The following is a 6,464-nucleotide window of genomic DNA, read 5'->3' as shown; positions in this document are numbered from 1 at the left end:
ACCAGAAATGTTGGTTGACTATATGTGGGAATGTGGTGGCAATGATTCAAAATTGCTTTAGGCACCCAAGAAATATTAAATAGATAACCCAACTATTCTTTGCTTAATTCCAAAGACTGATAAAGTTGAGGAGGCAAAAGATTTTAGGTCCATTGGTCTTAGCAATGTTTCTTACAAAATCATTGCTAATATCATAACCTGAAGAATGAAAGATTTGCTACCTCAACTTATATCACCTTTTTGAACGGCTTTCACCTGACAAATAACAAACAATATAGTTATATGCAAAGAGGTAATCCATACCACGAAGAAGGAGAAAAGGAAAACCAGCTATTTCTTGTTAAATTAGATCTCAGTAAAGCCAATGACAGGCTGGAGTGGGAGTTTGTCCTCAAAGTTTTGCATGCATTTGGTTTCTCATATCAGTTTTTCAATTTGATCTATAATTGCATTTCCACCACCAGTATTGCTGTAATGTTTAAGGGTTGTATTAGAAATTTCTTTAAACCTACTAGGGGACACAAACGAGGCTGCCTTCTGTCACCATACTGTTTTTCTTGCGTGTAGAAATTCTATCTCGTTTACTAGTGTCCAAACTAGAAATAAGGAAATTCATGGTATCAAATTTGGTAGGACTGGGATGAGAATTAATCACTTGCTCTTTGCTGATGATGTGTTGATGTTTGGAAAATGCACCATGCTTGAAGTTTAGTGCTTAAAAGATCAATTACATACCTTCTGCAAGTGGTCAAGAAAAGAAATTAATTTTCAAAAATCAACTATTTATTTCAGTCCCAACACTCACAAAAGAATTCATGAACAAATTCAAACTATGTTGTGAGTTTCTACGCTAGGGAAACATAGATTTTATTTGGGAGGCCTAATTTTCTGTTCAAAATCCTTGATAGCTAACTAGAAATATTTGGTGGATAAGATTATAAACAAGTTGAAAGGGTGGAAATCTCACACTATCGCAAGCTGGTCTTACAGTGCTTGTTAAATCTACACTTGAAGCGGTGTCAACATACCACTTACAGACTTATTTGGTGCCAAAGCCGATAGCTAATGATATTAACTCTCTTTGCCATGATTTTTGTGAGGAAAATGAGAGAGAGAGAGAAAGCAAAATATCTACAAATTGGGACTTTCTAGAGTGCTACATGGAAAGGACTTAAATCTTCAACCTAGATAAGCATGCTTGATTGTTGTGATATCCTACGGAAGGCTTGCAAATGGATAATAGGTGATGGGTGGGATTTGGATGCGGGGTGTGATCCATGGGTCCCTTCAAGTAATGGTGAGTGGTTAAGTGAGGAGCTGAGAACTGACCTTGGTCAAGTGGAAAATTTTATTCATCATCCTTCGATGACATGGAGAAGAGAAGAGCTAAGAGCAGCAATGTTTGATGAAGAAACAATTAAGCAAATTCTTGAAATTTGACTTCCCAAACCAAGCACTCATTCTTCAGATACTTTTGTTTGGACAACTGCCTACCCCTAGTGGGAATTTTACTACTTCTTGTCTCAAGGTGATTGAAGCTGGAAATCTGGGATCATCTTGAGTGGGTGTCATAAAGGGTGAAATCCACTGGAAACATTGGTTGAGGTATAAACTCATTCCCCCTTGTGTGAAGATATTCATTTGGAGAGCTGTAAATGACGCTCTCCCCACTAAGGTTAGCTTAGAAAAGCATCAAGTGTTGGAAGAAAAATATTGTCCTCTCGGTGGTAGTGACGAAGAATTCATTGAACATATCCTGCTCTATTGCCCTGTGATCAGGCCAGTATGGTTTGGATCCAACCTATGTTTGCGACTGAATTCAGCATCAAATAAATCCATTGCATAGTGGTTGAATGAGTGGTGGCATTTTGATCAAGATCACGAAGAGGGACAAGCTCTATTAATTGATGTTCGATAGAGTTCTATTACCGGTTATCAGAGACCTGCGATAGACTTAATGATAAAGTCCACCGCATGACCCCTATATGCGATGAACTTTACTCTATTCGATAGAGTTTTGGTGTAACTTAAACTAATCTCTTAATCTTGAGTATTGCACACAAACTCAAACTCTAGCAATTGTATTGTACTCAATCTTTATCTGGTCATCTACAAATAGATCAAGGTTCAATCAAGTTATTGTCGAACCATTCACATCAGTCTAGTTCTCTCTTATTTCTTCAACTTGGTATGGCATTCCTCTCCAACTCCAACGCCCAAACTCAGAATTCGGTTCAACAATCCACCACTACTGTGGATTCTAGTTCAGTCAGCCATCTTCCCAACACCACTCACTTTCTGCCAGTGAAGCTGAATAGCGAAAACTTTCTGCTATGGAAAGCACAGCTCCTGCCTATTCTGCATACCCATAAACTCATGGGACTTGTAGATGACTCACGAACGGCTCCACCCAAAGAAATTTTGGATCCCCTCAATGGTTAACTTGTCTACAATCCGGCGTATGAATCATGGATCCAACTTGACTGGCTCGTCCTCAGCTAGCTAATTTCTTCATTAACTAAAGGGGAAATGGCTCGAATTGTAGGGTTATAATCCTCCTCCTAGGTATAGAATGACTTACATAAGTCATATCTACTCATGCTAAATCCCGGTTTTTCTAATTACGGAAACAATTGCAAAGTTTGAAGAAGGGAAATCTTAGTATATCTGATTATGTTCATAAAGCTCAGACAATTGCTAATAATCTTGTTGTTGTAGCTGACCCAATTTCAAATATGGATATAACTATTTGTGTTTTTACCGGTCTTGGTTTGGAATTTGAATTTGTGGTGACAATGATCACCAACAGTCCCGATATTTATGAACTTGATATTGATGATGTTCTTGGAATTCTTCTAAGTCATGAGGCATGGCTAGAGGAACACCCCCCTCCCTCCAATGACCCCTCTTCAACTGCTAATATTGCTAATTTCAAAGGGAAGAATTCAGCTCCTTCCTAAGGACACCGACAGTACCCCTCTCAGTCCAACACCCGGGGATGAGGAAGGGGTTGTGGACACAACAATGACAGTTAAGGACGTGGTGGTTTCAGCATTGTGTGTCAATTGTGCAATAAACTCGTTCAGGGAGTACAAAAATGAAGGAGACACTATCATCTCAATTTTCACAATGACGAGTACGATCTGGCTGCCTAAAACACTGGTACTTCAAGCTAAATGACTTGTTTCATGCAAGGATTAAAAAATCGTTAAGTATCGACCCGTATCGACCAATATGTATCGCATCGGGCCCTTCTCTATACGCTCTATAGGGGTTGTATCGAGTCAAGGCCTAGTTCAGAGGGTAGCCGGGACTTAAACCGGCCCCTCTGAACCAAAAATTGAAAAAAAATTAGAACTTTAAAAAAAGGGTCGATACTAGCCAATACGCCCTACCGGCATATCGGCCAATATCGATACTTTGAACCTTGGTTTCATGTTCCTCACTTATGCAAAAATTTTTGTCAGATAGAAAATTCACGAAGGACAATGAATTATTTTTTTAGTTTCACCAAGATTGCTTTCTCTTAAAAGACTATATGGGGAGAACAATTATGTTAGGACCCAGTAGAGACGAATTATATCTTTTTCCAAGTAGTGTTCATAACAACAATAAGTCTCCTTAAGCAATGGTTGGAGTTCGAGCTTCCATTCAGGAATGGCATAAGCGGCTTGGATATCCTACTTTGCGAGTTGTGAGGCAAGTTTTGTCTACATATGGTTTACCATACTCTAATCAGTCGCCTAGTAGAGTTTGTTCTACATATCAAATGGGTAAGAGTCATAGATTGCATTTCTCTTCTAGTTCTTTGATCAGTAAGCGTCCCTTGGAGTTGGTGTACTTAGATGTTTGGGGACTAGCCCCAATTACTTCAAATAAAGGATTTAAATACCATGTCATCTTTCTTGATGACTTCAGTCGTTTTACTTGGATTTTTCCTATGAAAAATAAGTCTGATGCATTTGATATTTTTCTTACTTTTAAGCGCCGTTTGAATTGTTGTTTGATGCCAAAATAAAATGTTTCCAATCTTATTGGGGTGGAGAATATAGGAAACTTTCTGTCTTTTTGGACAGTCATGGCACTACCCATCATCGACCTTGCCCTCACACTCATGAGAAAAATTACATAGTTGAAAGAAAACATCGCAACACCATCAAATCTACCTTGTCTCTACTAGGAACCTCATCTCTCCCCTTCACTTATTGGTATGATGTGGCTGAGACACCCATCTACCTGTTGAATCATATACCAAGTCCATCTCTTGGTCATGCCAACCCGTTTGAGAAGCTCTTCAATACTGCGCCATATTACAACATGTTGAAGACTTTTGGATGCACATGCTATCCTTTTTTGCACCCTTATAATAAGCATAAGTTCAACTTTAGATCTCTTTGATGTATTTTCATAGGATACAGTTCCATCCACAAAGGTTATCGTTGCTTGCATCCTGAATCTGGACAACAATACATATGTTGTCATGTCATTTTTTATGAGAGCCTCTTTCCCAGGCTATCTGTTGACTCATCTCCCTCCCTACTGACATATAGTTAGATCCGATCATCATATAGTGGCTCCCACCACTAGTGAGACATCTCCCCCGCCGCCGGATCATCACACTCCTTCTAATCAAGCTATTTCTATTAATGACAACTCAGACACTGCCCAGTCTGCTACCTCATTACCTCCTCGTGGCACTTGACTTATTACATATTTGTTGAACACAACTCAACCCATGCCACCGTCATCTAGCCCTCTTTGACATCATATGACTCCTAGATCAATGAATGGTACTCTTCCACCTCGAGCTCATACTACAGCTAAATATCCCTTACCTACTGCACTACTATCCTAGCTACATGATGCCACTCCTACTTCTTACTCCAAGGCTTCTACTAATGTTCGATGGCAAGAAGCGATGACTAAGGAATTCAATGCTTTCCCACAGAACCACACCTGGTCTTTCATTCCTTATAAAGATGGTATGAATTTCATCAGCACAAAGTGGGTTTACAAAGTGAAGGCGCGTGCTGACGGGTCTATATAACAGTTCAAGGCTTGACTTATTACTCAGAGTTTTTCTCAAATTCCAGGAGTAGATTTTATTGATAGATTCATCCCGGTTGTTAAACCAACAACCATCCAAACTGTTATTGCCATTGTCGTGTCCTGTAAATGGCCAATCCATAAGCTCGACTTTGACAATGCCTTTCTCAATGGAACCCAAAGGGTTCAAAGACCCAGGATTTCCTACACGTGTGTGTAAGCTGCAAAAGGCTCTATATAGTCTTTGACATGCTCATAGGGCTTGGTATTCTCGGCTGACCTCTCACCTTTTGAGTATGAGTTTTCATATTTCTAAGTCGGATTCATCACTTGTTGTCTTTCATAAAGGCATTACTTCCATCTATATGCTGATTTATGTTGATGACATTCTCCTAACTGGGTCCACTTCTGCTGCCGTCTCATGGGCTATCTCTTCTCTACCTATCGCATTCTCTCTCAAGGATCTGAGTCTAGCACGGTACTTCTTAGGCATGGAGTTCACTCCACATTCCTTTGGCCTAGTTCTCTCTCAACGACAGTACACTACAAATCTTCTCAAGTAGAGTCATATGGATCTAGCTAAACCACTATCCACACCTATGGTCGGATCTTGCAAATTGACCAAGTTCGACGGATCTTCTTTGTCCGATCCCATTGAGTACCGCAGTATCGTTGGAGCCTTATAGTACTTGACAATCACAAGATCAAATATTGCTTATAGCGTAAACAAGGTCTGCCAATTTCTCCACTCTCCAACCTCAGATCATTGGGCAGTTGAAAAATGAATACTACGGTACCTCAAGGGTATGATTGATCATGGGTTCTTCTACTCCTGCTTCGCTCCCTTGTCCCTTCAAGCCTTCTCTAACACCGACTGGGTGGGATGTCCGAATGATAGACGCTCCACCAGAGGTTTTGCTATCTATTTGGAAAACAATTTGGTGGCATGGAGTTCCAAGAAACATAACATGGTCTCCCGTTCCAGTACATAGTCTGAACTCAGATCTTGTGCGAACACTGCCATTGAAGTTCTATGATTACAATCTCTGCTAAGAGATCTCCGTGTTCCACTCCTTCACTATCCAATTAATTGGTGTAATAATATTGGAGCAACACATCTTGCATCCAATCCAGTTTTCCGTGCTCTAACACGACATGTTGAAGTTGACTATCACTTTCTTCGAGACATGGTACTAAATAAGTCTCTAGAGTTGCGTTTTATCTCTTCACAGGATCAGGCGATAGATATCTTCACCAAACCTGTCAGTGGCACTCAGCTCCATCAACTCAGATCCAAGCTTCATGTCCATGCTAGACATTTCACTTGAGAGGGCGTGACAGAGTTCCATTACTGGTTATCAGAGACCTACGATAGACTTCATGATAAAGTCCATCACATGACCCCTACATGCGATGAA

Source organism: Nelumbo lutea, chromosome 1, assembly GCF_056320005.1.
Source record: "Nelumbo lutea isolate HS-2025 chromosome 1, American lotus-T2T, whole genome shotgun sequence".
NCBI classification, from domain to species: domain Eukaryota; kingdom Viridiplantae; phylum Streptophyta; class Magnoliopsida; order Proteales; family Nelumbonaceae; genus Nelumbo; species Nelumbo lutea.
This window is presented reverse-complemented; position numbering follows the sequence as displayed.